The following is a 16,593-nucleotide window of genomic DNA, read 5'->3' as shown; positions in this document are numbered from 1 at the left end:
CCTTTGGAATGTTGCTGGGCTATTGGATAACCCCATAGGACAGCGCACATATTGATAATGGCCAAATGGTGTTACAAAAGCAGTCTTGGGCCGGTCTTCTGCCGCACAAGAATCTGATGATAACCTGCAGCTAAATCAAAAGAAGAAAAATACTGTGCCCCAGCTAATGCATCTAGTGTGTCTTGTACCCTTGGTAATGGGAAGGCATCTTTCACTGTCACCTCGTTCAGCCTTCGATAATCAACACAAAGTCGCAGCGAACCATCTTTCTTCCTCACCATCACTATTGGGGCTGCATATGGGCTCACACTCTCCTCTATCACTCCCTGTTCCAACAGTCCCTTTACATGAGCTTTAACCTCAGTGATACATGGGGGAGGAAAATGTCTGTATGGAAGGCGAATGGGCACTGCACTATTGAGGTGAATTTCATGCTCCACTCCAGTAGCACATCCCAAATCCTGCTCGTTTTCAGCAAACACATCTCCGTACTCATGGATCAATCCATCCAGTCTCTCCAACTGTGCTGAATCAAGCGGACTCTCATCCACCTGCACCCCTAGTCTGTCCCTGAACTCCTTAACCACTGAAGGAGGTGCAGTCTGAGCTAATGTGTGTGTGTGAGCTCTTCCCACAGTAACCTCCCTTCCATGAAAAAATTTGGCTACCTTCCACTGTGGCCTGAATTGCACATCTGCTTGTCCCAGGTTACCCACTGACAGCCATCCTTCACCCTTAACCACTCTGGTATAACTGGGAAATATACACAAACCTTCAGGCACCCAGTAGCCCTCACCAGGCACTAAGGGCTCCAACACCACACTATCTACATATACTTCCTGTAAACTTTCCACAAACACTCTCATTATTCTTCTGGTACCAGCCGGGATTACTAAATCCTGTTGCTGCTGAATTACAGCAAACCCCAGAGGCTGTTGTGTCACCCTCAATTTTGCCTCAATGGCACGGACACACCTGCCCCACTTCTCAGTTAGCCCCAGGTGCACGGCTCCCTTCAACACATTCATCCCAAACAACACTGGCAATGTAGTGCCCTGCACCACACCACTCTCCCCACCACCACCTTTCACAAAAAGTCCACAGTCTTTAACACTTTTTCCCTCAATTTCCACATTCACCTTCACATAACCCAAACAGGGAATTTCCCTCCCATTTGCATCTGTAATCCGAATGTCTATCCCATAGATCACAGCTTGCTTGGGGAGGAGGTGCTGTTTGTACCATTCCTCTGTCACCAGACTGACCTCAGCACCAGAATCAGCCATAGCACTTACAGGTATACCATTCACCAACGCATCTATCCTCAGAGTCTTTCCAAACAACTTAACTTTCCCTCTTTTTACATCATTCCATTCCTCGGTCACATTAGTCACACTCCTTATCTGAGCTGTAGTGGGGGCCCTGTCGTCAGGCCTTGAGAGCTGGCCCCTTGTTCTCAAGGACTCCTGTTTTCCCGCTGTCTTGGACACCAACTCCTTGAACCGTTCACACTGATATCCCAAGTGTCCATGTTGTCCACACAAGGAGCAAGATGGTGAAGAAAGGGTACTCCTCACAACTCTCTCTGGCTTTTTCCCACTCACTAACTCTGCTTCTTCCTTCACAATCCGCTCAGCCTCACTCACTTGGTCTGCTGCTCGCTGAACCATGTCCTCCCACTTCACAGGCTGGTGCTTTTCCCACCATTTTCCCAACTTCACTCCTACTTTTCTGTCTCTCAAATTCCTACAGAACCATGTAGTTAGCAGCCATTGCCGTTCTTTATCTCCCTTGTCTCTCACTTTGTACATTTTATCCACAATAACACCCAGAGAATCAGCAAATTCCCACACTCCTTCACCCGGCTGTTGAACCCGAGCATGCAGCTGTTTTTCTAAGTCTGTATAATTCAGTTCTGGTCCAAAAGCAGACCTCAAACAATCAAAAAGGTCAGACACAGTCTTCACAGTACTGTTGCGGACCCTTCGACGGGTTGGGCCTTCCAAGAACCCACACAGGTATGACACTCCCTCAGAGCCCTGTAATCCCAGCTGCTTTATTTTCTCTGTGGCATCCTCTACCCAGTCATCCAACTCACTGGCCCTCCGTACCCTTCCAGAGAATTTTCCAATAGTGGGGACAGGACGTGACCACACCATGTTTTGCATGTGCCCCATTTGGTCAAACTTATTACACAGTTGTGCCACAGCTTGGGATAACTGAGCATTGGTACTGATTAATTTATCAAATACCTCTGGGGTCACTTCCACCTCCCTGCTCTCCTCCTTACACTCAACTTTAACCCCAGCTACACCTTGGCCATCAACATCACCCAAACACAACAAATCCTCCATTGTGCAGGAGTAGTGCCACACTAACACTTAAGTGGATTTTGCCAAAAGCACTGGACCCAAGCAGGAGTTTGAAACAATTTCCCCAAAAGGGCATAGAACTACGCTCTGCTACCAATTGTAATGAGTGCAAAACTAGGGCACAGTTAACCTACCTTAATTAGGCTCACCAAGCACTCACCACAAGAACCCGCTGATTAATTTAAACCTCCTGCTTAGGTTCACAGAAACCCGGGCCACAATTTAAAAATTTAATGGTTGAGTACATAATAAAGAAAACACAAATGAGTACATAATAAAGAAAACACAAATAAAATATGAGTGCTTAACACTCTTAGAGGCCACACTGCTGGCACTCCAAAATACCTGATCCCATGAGAAAATGGGTAAATCCACACACAAATAAAGAGAAATAAACACTTCACGCACCAACACAAGAAATGTTATATGCCACTGACACTGTCCCACCCTAACCAGTACCCCCAGGACCCTCACACCCTATAGGCCCAACCGCACACCGACCCAACGCGCTGAAGGTACACCACTACCACTACCCTGAAGTACTGCAGCTCTTCCTCCATGCACAGCGGTACTAACACCATAGCAGCCAGGGACAGCAAGTTCCTCACTGCAGCCTCCATAGTTCACAGCATCTGCTACGGTGCCACCTCACTGACGTCCCACAGCACACTGCCAAGACCAAACTCCTGCCAACCAAGCGTACAAATCACCACCCTATCTCCCAATAATGTCCCCCAATGTACACTGTTTCACCATGAAAGAATACAACAAATCCCAATAACATACCTGCAAATCAAATGGCAAATCCACCACTACTCTGCACCCTGTCTCTCTCTCGCTCGCCTCTCCCGCCAAAATTCCCACAACAACAAACCTTCAGGGCCTTAAGACTCGTTTTGGCGGGACTCGCTGACTAGTCTGTGAGCCTCTCGCAGGCGCGCCCACTTCAACTTCTTACACATATATTGGGCTTTGTAAGTATTTTGGATCTTTGGTACCTAATAATGTGAAAAACACTTAAAATACACGATTTTGGTAATGTACTGTATCTCGATATTGAGTGTTAATCATGTGTTTTCGCATACTGGTAACTAAAAAGCTCACTCATACATAATACACTTCTTTTTGTTTCCCTATATAGTTTACATTACATGCATTTATTTTTTTGCATTTTTTTGTACGTAAAATTTTTTACACAAGATACTTTTTTTTGGTATCTTATTCTGACACTTCATAAAGGATGGTTTCCATGCGATTTAGCTTTTTGGTACGTAAAAAGTAAAAAAAAAAAAAAACACTTAAAAACTCGTTTTTCGTAATGTTATTTTTTTTTATCCAATGTAGGGCGCTTTCTATGCTTTTTAGCGTTTTAGTGTCTAACATGCTCATAAACAGTCAATGATACTTTTCTTGAATTCCCGTTTCATTTCCCCATATAGGGTGCTTTCCATGCATTTTGACGTTTACGTACCTAATTATGTGAAATACACTCAAAATACACGTTTTTGGTAATGTTCCTCTGTTTTTCCATATAACTATTAATACAATTTAGCGTTTTGGTGCCTAATAAGCTCAAAAACACTCATAATACACGTTTTTGGTAATGTCCTTTCGTTTCTAAATATAAGGTACTTTGGTTGCAGTTTGGCGTTTTTCAGCATAAAAAAAAAAAAAAAATTGAAAATGCTAGTTTTTGTAGTTTTATTTAATTTTTCCTTAAAGGGTGTTTTGCATGCGTTTTATCGTTTGGTACGTAAAAAGTAAAAAAAAAAAAAATACTCAAAAGACACGTTTTTGGTAATGTTGTTCTGTATTCCCATATAAGGTGAATTCCATGCTTTCAAGCGACAGGGTGACTAACACGAACAAAAACACTGAAAAACGCGTTTTTGTTAATGTTTCCTTTCCCCTTTCAAAGCATTTTGGCATATATATATATATATATTTTTTTTCTGGTAAATGTTATTCTGTTTCTCAATATTGAGTGTTTTATATCCACTGCTGCTTTTTGTACTTAAGAAGCTCAAAAAAAAAAAAACACAGAAGAGACGTTTTTGCTAAAGTTGTTCAGTTTTCCCATATAGGGACCTTTCTATAATTTTTAGCGTTTTAGTGCCTAACACGTTCACATGCACTCACGAAACCCCTTATATATATATATATATATATATATATATATATATATATATATATATATATATATATATATATATATATATATATATATATATATATATATATATATATATATATATATATATATATATATATATATATATATATATATATATATATATATATATATATATATATATATATATATATATATATATATATATATATATATATATATATATATATATATATATATATATATATATATATATATATATATATATATATATATATATATATATATATATCGTTCACTTCCACATATAGGGTGCTTTGCATGTATTGTGGCGCTTTTGTACGTAACAATGAGAAATACACTCAAAATTCACTTTTTTGGTAATGTTGTCCGGTTTCTCCATATAAACTGAAATTCATGCCTTTTAGCGTTTTTATTTCCCCATATATGGGGCTTTGCAAGCTTTTCGGTGTTTTGATACCTATTAATTAAAAAAAACACTCAAAATACACGTTTTGCATACTTAATTCTGCCTGAAAAAGAGTAAATATTGACAGAAAACTTTTTCTGGTGATGCCATTTCTTTTCCTTGCATAAATTTTGGCGTTTTGGTACCTAACAATATGAAAAAACATTCAAAATACACGTTTGTGGTATTTTTCTTCTTCCTCCATATAGAGTGCTATTCATGTCTTTAAACATTTTAATACGTAAGAAGCTCAAAAACACACACACAAAAAAAAGTTCTCTTTTAATGTCTTTTCGTTTCACCATATAGTGTGCTTTTCATGCATTTTAACTTTTCACTACGTAACAAGCTCAAAAACAATGAATTTACTTTTTTTTTTATGTTATTTTGTTTCTGTAGTTTTGTTTCTGTAGTAGTTGTTTTCTGTAGTTTTTTTTCCGATAATTGTTATCATAAACACTCAAAAACACTTTTTTTTGTGTATCTCTTTTCCTTGCCTAATATTGGATGCTTTGCTTGCATTTTTTCGTTTTGTTACCTAGCAAAGTGAAATATATTTAAAATCCACATTTTTGGTAATGTTATGCAGTTTCTTTATATAGAGTGCTATTTATGCGTCTTATCGTTTTGGTAACTGAGAAGCTCAAAAACACTATTATCATATGTTTCTCATAATCTTTAAGCTCAAAAACACTATTATCATATGTTTTTCATAATCTTGAAGCTCAAAAACACTATTATCATATGTTTCTCATTAAGTATTTTCGTTTTCCCATATATAGTATTTTTTTGTGCATTTTTTATATATATATACTTAAATTTAAGTACACTCAAAATGTTTTTTCTCTTTTTGTAATGCTATTGTGTTTCTCCATGAAGGGTGTTTTACATGCGTTTTAGTGTTTTGATAGGTAAGTTGCTTTAAAAAAAACACCCAAAAGACACTTTTTTTCTTTTCCCATATAGGGTGTTTTGCATTTTTTTTTTTTTACCGTTTTGGTGCCTAACACGCTCATAAACACTCAAAAGACTTGTTAGTAGAAATGTATATTTTCACAATGTAGGGTGCTTTAAATATATTTTGGCGTTATTGCAACTAACAATATGAAATATATTCAAAACACGTTTTTTGGTAATGTTTTTCTGTCTCTCCATTTAGAGTGCTATTCATGCGTTTTAATGTTTTTGTAACTAAAAAAACACCCATAATACATGTTTTACGTAATATCTTTCCGTTTTCTAATATAGGGTACTTTCCATGCATTTTAGTGTTATTTTTTTCTTTTTTTACTTAACATGCTCAGAAACTCAAAATACTTTTTGAGTTTCTCTTTTTTTCAGTATTGAGTGTTTTGCTTAAGTTTTAACGTTTTGTTACGTAATTAACTCAAAATACTGCAAAGAGATGTTTTCGATAATGTTTTGTTTTCCCAAAGAGTTTTCACCTAGAGTGCTTTTCATGTTTTTTTTTTTTTTTACTATTTTGGTGCCAAGCATGTTCTTAAGCACTCAAAATACACCTTTTCTGAAAATCTATTCTCTTTTTCCCATTATAGGGTGCTTTTCATGCATTTTGGCGTTTTGGTACCTAACAAAGTGAAATACATTCAAAATTCACGTTTTTTGGTAATGTTCTGTTTGGTACCTAAGCTAAAAAATCTCCCATAATGCACGTTCCTCGTAATGTTCTTTTCTTACCTTCATATAAGATATTTTCCATACATTTTTGCGTTTTTGTACGTAACAAAGTGAAATACACTCAAACTTTTTTTTTTTATAATGTTATTTGATTTTTTCCATAAAAGCTATTTTGGAAGCGTTTTATTGTTTTGGTACGTATGCTGTTCAAAAACATTCAAAGAAACATTTTTCTTAGTGATCTTAAGCACTGAAAATACATGTTTCTGGAAATTTCATTTCCTTTTTGCGTATAGTGTGCCTTGCAAGCATTTTTCCGTTTGGTACGTCAGAATGTGAAATACACTCAAAATACACGTTTTTGTAATATAAAGTGCTAATCATTTTTCGTTTTCATACCAAAAAAAACAAAAATACTTATAATTCACGTTTCTCGTCATGTCATTTCGTTGCATGCATATTGCTATTTTTCTACGTAAAAAAATCAAAACACTCAAAATTCTTGTTTTTGGCATTTTTTTTTCTTTTTTTTTTGCTTAAAGTGTGTTTTGCATGCGTTTTATCGTTTTGGTACGTAAGAAGTTGTAAAACACTAAAAATATATTTTTTTTGTAATGTTTTGTTTTCCTATACAAGCTAAATTTTTTTTTTTATCTTTTTTGTGCCTCACTCTCTCAAAAACGATGAAGAAAAACGTTTCTGGTAATGTCGTTTTCTTTCCTCATATAGAAAGCTTTACAAGCATTTTGAGCTTTGGTATCTAACAATGTGAAAACTACTGAAAACACACTTTTTTCGTACTGTTGTTCTGGTTCTCCATGTGGTGTGTTATTCATGCGTTAATGCGTTTTGGCATCTAAGAACCTCAAGAACACTCATAATACACGTTTTTTACGACTTTTCTTCATATTCTGCATGTTTTATGTATTTTGGCGTTTTTTTTTAAAGTAAAAAGATCATAAATACTCAAAATACTTGTTTTTTGGCAGTGTCATTCCTTTTCCGTATAAAGACTGTTTTGCAGGCGTTTTTGTGTTTTTGGTATGCAAGTAGCTAAAGAACACTCAAAAAGACACGTTATTGGTAATCTTTTCTTTTCCCATATAGAACGCTTCCCATGATTTTTTGCATTTTCATGCCTATCATGCTTTGCATGCTGATTGGCGTTATGACTACTAAAGGTGTGAAAAAAAAAACACAAACGTTTAAAAAAAATAAATTTCTCCGCATAGAGTGCTATTCATACGTTTTAGTGTATTGGTGTGTAAGAAGTTCAAGAACACTCACAATACACGCTTCTTCAAATGTCTTTTTGTTTCCAATATAGGATACTTTCCATGCATTTTTGCATGCTCAATTTATTTATTTTTTTCAAAATACTTCTTTTTTGTAATGTTCTGTTTCTCTATATACAGTGGTATTAACGCTTTTTCGCATTTTGGTTCTCGTAATGTCTTTTTGTTTTACTACATAGAGTACTTACCACTATAAATCCATCACATGTTTTCCATGCATTTTAGCATTTTTGTACGTAAGTAGTTAAAAAATACTAAAAAGACACGTTTACCGTAATGTTTTTTTTTTTCATATAGGGTGCTTTCCATGCTTTTTTAGCATTGTCTTACCTAACAGGCTCAGAATCACTTTAAAAGATATGATTCTGATTTTTTTTTTTTCTCTCCTCATATAATGCTTTAAATGCATTTTGTCTTTTCGTTGCCTAACAATGTGAAATACACTTAAAATACATGTTTTGGTAATGTTCTCTTTCTCAGTAAACAGCAATATTCATGAGTTTTTGCGTTTTAGTACTTAAAGATTCTCAAAAAAAAAATCTCATAATGTCCTTTCAGTTCCCTATATAGGGTAGTTTACATACATTTTGTTTTTTCTGTATGTAACAAGCTCAACAAAAAACACTCAACACACACGTTTTTGTTGATGTTGTTTTTATTCTCATATACGATGCGTTCTATGCTTTTCAGCGTTTGGTGTCTAGCATACAAAAAAAAATAAATAAAATAAATAAATAAATAAGAATAAAAATATACATTTGTTGTAATACCATCTCGTTTCCACATGCATTTTGGCGTGTTTATATCTAACAATGTGTAAGACTGTCAAAATGCACGTTTTTGGTAATGATCTGTTTCTCCACACAAAATGCTGTTAACGTGTTTTTGCATTTTGGTACCTAAGAAGTTCGAAAACAGTAATAATACACTTGTCTCGTTATGTGTTTATGTTTCTTCATATAAGCTATTTTGCATTCATTTTTTCGTTTTTGTAAATTAGAAGCTAGAAAACACGCATAATACATTTATTTCTTAATGTCATTCTTATTCTTCTTAAAGGGAGTTTTGCATGCGCTTTAGTGTTTTGGTACCTCAGAAGCTCAAATCCTCTAATAATACACATCCCTCTTAATGTACTTTTCTTTCCTTATATAATGTACTTTGTATGCATTTTCGGTGTTTTTATACGTAACAAGCTCAATAGCAGTCAAAATACTTGTTTTGATAATATTTTATTTTCTTTATCCATAAAATCTGTTTTGCATGAGTTTTTAGCGTTTTGGTACGTAAAAAAATCATTAACACTCAAAGTGCACGGTTTTCATTTTTTTTTTTCCCCATATATACGGTGATTTCATTGTTTTTTTTTTTTTTTGCGTTTTGGTGCCTAACACACCAAAAAAATAAAACACGTTTTGGAATTTTGGTACCTAGAATATATATATATATATATATATATATATATATATATATATATATATATATATATATATATATATATATATATATATATATATATATATATATATATATATATATATATATATATATATATATATATATAAAACACTCAAAATACACGTTAATCGTAATATTGTTCTGTTTCTCGATATAGAGTGCTATTTATGCGTTTAAGCGTTATGGTACCTTAGAAGCTTTCATAAATTTTCATAATACGCATTTCTCCTAATGTCTTTTATATACCGATATGGAGTACTTAGCATGCATTTTGGTGTTTTTTTACGTAACAAGCTCAAAAAAAAAAAGACTTGTTTTCGTAATTTTATTTTGTTTCTCCATAAAGAGCTCTTTTCGTGCGTTTTACCCTTTTGGTACGTGCGTAACTCAAGAACAATGAAAAAGACATTTATTTCAAAGAAACACTCAAAACACATTATTTTTTTTTTAAATATCTTTTATTTTCTCAATATATGCTGCTTTACTCGTACATGCATTTCGTCAGTTTGGTACCTAACAATTAAAGAAAAAACAGAATATACACGTTTATGGTAATTTCCATTTCTCTATACAGAGTGCTATTAAAGCGTGTTTTGCGTTTTGTTACCACAAAGCTGAAAAACACTTACAATAAACGTTTTTTTGTAATATCTTTTCGTTATTCCATAATTTGCAGGCATTTTGGCGTTTTTCTATGTAGCAATGTGAATAGCACTCAAAACAAATGTTTTTGGTACTGATACATTGTTAGAGCGCTATTCACGCGTTTTAGCGTTTTGTTAACTAAGGAGATTAATAATATAATATAGACTTTTGGTAATATGGATTTATTCCATTATATAGGGTACTTTGCCTCCATTTTGCTGCTTTTGTTCCTAACAAGCTCAAAAACACTCATAGTACAGTTTATTTTATGTTATTTTGTTTCTCTACAATGGGTGTTTTGTATGCCTTCTATGGTTTTGGTACGTAAGATGCAAAAACAAAACACAAAAGAACCTTTTTTTGTTAATGTTGTATTGTATTCCAATATAGGGTCCTTTCTATGCATTTTAAACTTTTGGTGCCTAAAACGCTCAAACAATAAAATCACTCCCACTATGGAGTGATTTTCCTACATTTTTGCGTTTTTGTACGTAACAATGTGAAAATACTGAAAATACACGTTTTGGGTAATGTTCTTATGTTTCTCCATATAGACTGCTATTCACGCAATTTTCCGTTTCGTTAGCTAAGCAGCTCAAAAATATTTATTACACACGTGTCTCAAAAAAATCCCTATGTTTCCCCATATAGAGAGATTTGCATGCATTTAGGAGTTTTAGTATCTAACGAGCTCAAACAATACTCGTTTTTTTGGAAACGTTGTTCTGTTTTTTTTTTTTTTTCATATCACATGCTTTGCATGCATTTTTTGTGTTTTGAATATAAGGCGAAAACACAAAAAAACTCATGTTTTTGGTAATGTTGTTCTGTTTCTCTATACAAAGTGTTTTTTACGTGTTTTATTGCTCTGGTACCTAAGAAGCTCAGGAACTGTCATTATATACGTTTTTGGTGATATCCTTTCGATTCCCAATATTGAGTAATTTACATACGCTTTGGCGTTTTTGTACGTAAGAAGCTCAAAAACAATAAAAAATCACCTTTGGTAATATTATTCTGTCTCTTCGTAAAGATTGTTTTGTATGCGTTTCACCGTTTTCGTGTGAAAGATGCTTAAAAACACTCAGAATACACGTTTTTTTTTATGTTGTTTTATGTTCCCATGCTTTTCATTTTTTTATTTTTTTTGGTTTCATTTTGGTGCCTAACACCCTTAAAAACACTCTAAAGACACTTTTGACACTGATAATGTCATTTTTTTTCCCATATAGAGTGCTTTGCATGCATTATATATATATATATATATATATATATATATATATATATATATATATATATATATATATATATATATATATATATATATATATATATATATATATATATATATATATATATATATATATATATATATATATATATATATATATATATATATATATATATATATATATATATATATATATATATATATATATATATATATATATATATATATATATATATATATATTTTTTTTTACTTATTTATTTATTTATATATATATATTTCCTTTTTTTTTCCGTATAGGGATCTTTCCATCCAATTTTGCGTTATAGCACCTTACAAGGTTAAATACATTCAAAATACACGCTTTTTGGTATATATATATATATATATATATATATATATATATATATATATATATATATATATATATATATATATATATATATATATATATATATATATATATATATATATATATATATATATATATATATATATATATATATATATATATATATATATATATATATATATATATATATATATATATATATATATATATATATATATATATATATATATATATATATATATATATATATATATATATATATATATATATATATATATATATATATATATATATATATATATATATATATATATATATATATATATATATATATATATATATATATATATATATATATATATATATATATATATATATATATATATATATATATATATATATATATATATATATATATATATATATATATATATATATATATATATATATATATATATATATATATATATATATATATATATATATATATATATATATATATATATATATATATATATATATATATATATATATATATATATATATATATATATATATATATATATATATATATATATATATAAATACAAAAATACAAGCACCTAATAACACACACACCCTTCACTCAAAAAATTTTAAAATCATGGCGACTCCTACACCATCCTCGGAGTCCCCATCTGGGGAGGGGACCATAAATGTCCCCAGGTCGGACTGCCTTTCCGTCGACGACCCTAAGTGTCTTGACACCCCCCTCAACTTTTTCTTCATTAACTTCTGCAACATTCGCGGTCTAAGATCTAATTTTCAATCTGTAGAACACCACCTCTCCTCTTCTAAACCTCATCTTCTTTTCCTCACTGAAACTCAGGTGTCTGAGGCAACTGACAGTAGCCCCTTTTCTGTTCCCTCCTACTTTCTCTATCCTCATTTTCGATCCAAAGCTGGATGCTGCGTTTATGTGCGCAATGACTTAACCTGCTCTCGTGCCCACGCTCTTGAATCTTCCGAGTTTTCCACCATCTGGCTACGACTACAGAGTCATTCTCATACTAAATTTATCTGTGCTGTATACCTCTCTCCTAACTCCTCTGACTATAAGAAATTCTTTGACTACTTAACTTCCAAAGTGGAGCACATTCTGACCCTCTTCCCTTTTGCAGAGATCTCCATTCTTGGAGACTTCAATGTTCACCACCAGCTTTGGCTTTCCTCTCCCTTCACTGACCATCCTGGTGAACTAGCCTACAACTTTGCTATCCTCCATGACCTAGAGCAATTGGTGCAACACCCTACTCGTATTCCTGACCGTCTTGGAGATACGCCCAACATTCTTGACCTTTTCCTGACCTCTAATCCTTCTGCTTATGCTGTCACCCTTTCTTCTCCGTTGGGCTCCTCCGATCACAATCTCATATCTTTATCTTGTCCTATTACTCCAATCCCTCCTCAGGATCCCCCTAAGCGAAGGTGCCGCTGGCGTTTTGCCTCTGCTAGTTGGGGGGACCTGAGGCGGTATTTTTCTGATTTTCCTTGGAATGACTACTGCTTCCGTGTCAGAGACCCGTCTTTGTGTGCTGAGCGCATAACAGAGGTGATAGTGTCTGGCATGGAGGCGTACATTCCTCACTCTTTTTCTCGTCCTAAACCTTCTAAACCTTGGTTTAACATAGCTTGTTCTCGTGCTATACATGATAGAGAGGTGGCCCACAAAAGGTACTTAAGCCTTCCTTCACCAGAATCTCATGCACTTTATATTTCTGCCCGGAACCATGCCAAGTCTGTTCTCCAACTAGCCAAAAACTCCTTCATTAACAGAAAATGTCAAAACCTTTCAAGATCTAACTCCCCTCGTGATTTCTGGCATCTAGCCAAAAATATCTCCAATAACTTTGCTTCTTCTTCTTTCCCTCCTCTACTTCAACCAGATGGCACCACTGCTATCACATCTATTTCTAAAGCTGAACTCTTTGCTCAAACCTTTGCTAAAAACTCTACCTTGGACGATTCTGGGCTTGTTCCTCCCTCTCCTCCACCCTCTGACTACTTCATGCCTCGTATTAAAATTCTTCGTAATGATGTTTTCCATGCCCTCGCTGGCCTAAACCCTCAGAAGGCTTATGGACCTGATGGGGTCCCTCCTATTGTTCTCCGAAACTGTGCCTCCGTGCTTGCACCTTGCCTAGTCAAACTCTTTCAGCTCTGTCTGTCAACATCTACCTTTCCTTCTTGCTGGAAGTTTGCCTACATTCAACCTGTTCCTAAAAAGGGTGACCGCTCTAATCCCTCAAACTACCGTCCTATTGCTTTAATTTCCTGCTTATCTAAAGTTTTTGAATCTATCCTCAACAGGAAGATTCTTAAACATCTATCAATTCACAAACTTCTATCTGATCGCCAGTATGGGTTCCGTCAAGGCCGCTCTACTGGTGATCTTCTGGCTTTCCTTACTGAGTCTTGGTCATCCTCTTTTAGAGACTTTGGTGAAACTTTTGCTGTTGCCTTGGACATATCAAAAGCCTTTGATAGAGTCTGGCACAAAGCTTTGATTTTCAAACTACCCTCCTACGGTTTCTATCCTTCTCTCTGTAACTTCATCTCAAGTTTCCTTTCTGACCGTTCTATTACTGCTGTGGTAGACGGTCACTGTTCTTCTCCTAAATCTATTAACAGTGGTGTTCCTCAGGGTTCTGTCCTGTCACCCACTCTCTTCTTATTATTCATTAATGATCTTCTAAACCAAACTTCTTGTCCTATCCACTCCTATGCTGATGATACCACCCTGCACTTTTCCACGTCTTTTCATAGACGTCCAACCCTTCAGGAGGTAAACATATCACGCAGGGAAGCCACAGAACGCCTGACTTCTGATCTTTCTAAAATTTCTGATTGGGGCAGAGCAAACTTGGTATTGTTCAATGCCTCAAAAGCTCAATTCCTCCATCTATCAACTCGACACAATCTTCCAGACAACTATCCCCTCTTCTTCAATGACACTCAACTCTCCCCATCTTCTACACTGAACATCCTTGGTCTGTCCTTTACTTATAATCTGAACTGGAAACTTCACATCTCATCTCTAGCTAAAACAGCTTCTATGAAGTTAGGTGTTCTAAGACGTCTCCGCCAGTTTTTCTCACCCCCCCAGCTGCTAACTCTGTACAAGGGCCTTATCCGTCCATGTATGGAGTATGCTTCACATGTCTGGGGGGGTTCCACTCATACTGCTGTTCTAGACAGGGTGGAATCAAAAGCTTTTCGTCTCATCAACTCCTCTCCTCTAACTGACTGTCTTCAGCCTCTCTCTCACCGCCGCAATGTTGCATCTCTAGCTGTCTTCTACCGCTATTTTCATGCTAACTGCTCTTCTGATCTTGCTAACTGCATGCCTCCCCTCCTTCCGCGGCCTCGCTGCACAAGACTTTCATCTTTCTCTCACCTGTATTTCCACCTTCCTATGACTTGAATTCCTTCAAGAGGGAGGTTTCAAGACACTTATCCACCAATTTTTGACCACTGCTTTGACCCTTTTAGGGACTGGCATTTCAGTGGGCATTTTTTTTTATTAGATTTTTGTTGCCCTTGGCCAGTATCCTTCCTACATAAAAAATATATATATATATATATATATATATATATATATATATATATATATATATATATATATATATATATATATATATATATATATATATATATATATATATATATATATATATATATATATATATATATATATATATATATATATATATATATATATATATATATATATATATATATATATATATATATATATATATATATATATATTTTTTTTTTTACTTATTTATTTATTTATATATATATATTTCCTTTTTTTTTCCGTATAGGGATCTTTCCATCCAATTTTGCGTTATAGCACCTTACAAGGTTAAATACATTCAAAATACACGCTTTTTGGTAATGTTCTGTTTCTCTATAAAAAAAAGTTTTATTAATGCGTTTTTAGCTTTTTCGTACCTCAACAACATTCATAATAGGTACACGTTTCAAGTAATGTCTTTTCATGTCTCCATATAAGGTTCTTTGGATGCATTTTGTCGTTTTTGTAAGTAACAATATAAAAAAAATATATAAATCGAATTAGTTGTTTTTTAGTAATGTTGTATTGTTTCTCCATATAGTTTCTTATTATTGTGTGTTTTACCGTTTTGGTACCTAAGAATTTGAAAACACACAAAAACACTCATACTATATGTTTCTTTTAGTGACTTTTCGTTTCCGAATACTTTCCATGCATTATAGTATTTTTCTCCGTAACAAGGTCAAAAACTCTGAAAATTCATGTTTTTGATAAAGTTATACTGTTTCTTTTATAAAGGGAGTTTTGACTGCGTTTTAGCGATTTGATATGTAAATTGCTTAAAACACTGAAAAAAGACGTTTTTGATAATGCTGTTTGGTTTTCCCATATAGGTTACTTCAAATTCTTTTCAGCGTTTTGGTGCCTAACACTCATAAACACTCAACATACACGTTTATTGAAATGTCGTTTCGATAAATTGTCCTTACTTAACAATATGAAATACACTCAAAATAAATATTTTTGGTTATGATATGGTTTTTCCATATAAAGAGTTGTTCATGTGTTTTTTTGTATTGGTACTTAAGAAACTCAAAAACACTAATATTACACATTTATCGTAATATCGTTTCGTTTCCCCATATAGGTTATTTATCATGCATTTTGGCGTTTTTGTACATAACAAGCTCAAAAACACTCAAAATACTTGTTTTTTGGTAACATTACTCTGCTTCTCCATAAAGGGTGTTTTTCATAAATTTTTGCGATTTAGTACGTAGGTAGCTCAAAAAAACTCAAAAGACACTTTCTTGGTATTGTTGTTCTGTTTTTCTATACAATATTGCTTTCCATGTTTTTTTTTTTTTTTTAGCGTTCTAACACGCACAAATACATTTAAAAGATTTTATTTATTTATATTTTCTTTTTTTGATATTTTGTT

The sequence above is a fragment of the Scylla paramamosain genome, chromosome 38, assembly GCF_035594125.1.
Source record: "Scylla paramamosain isolate STU-SP2022 chromosome 38, ASM3559412v1, whole genome shotgun sequence".
NCBI lineage: Eukaryota > Metazoa > Arthropoda > Malacostraca > Decapoda > Portunidae > Scylla > Scylla paramamosain.
This window is presented reverse-complemented; position numbering follows the sequence as displayed.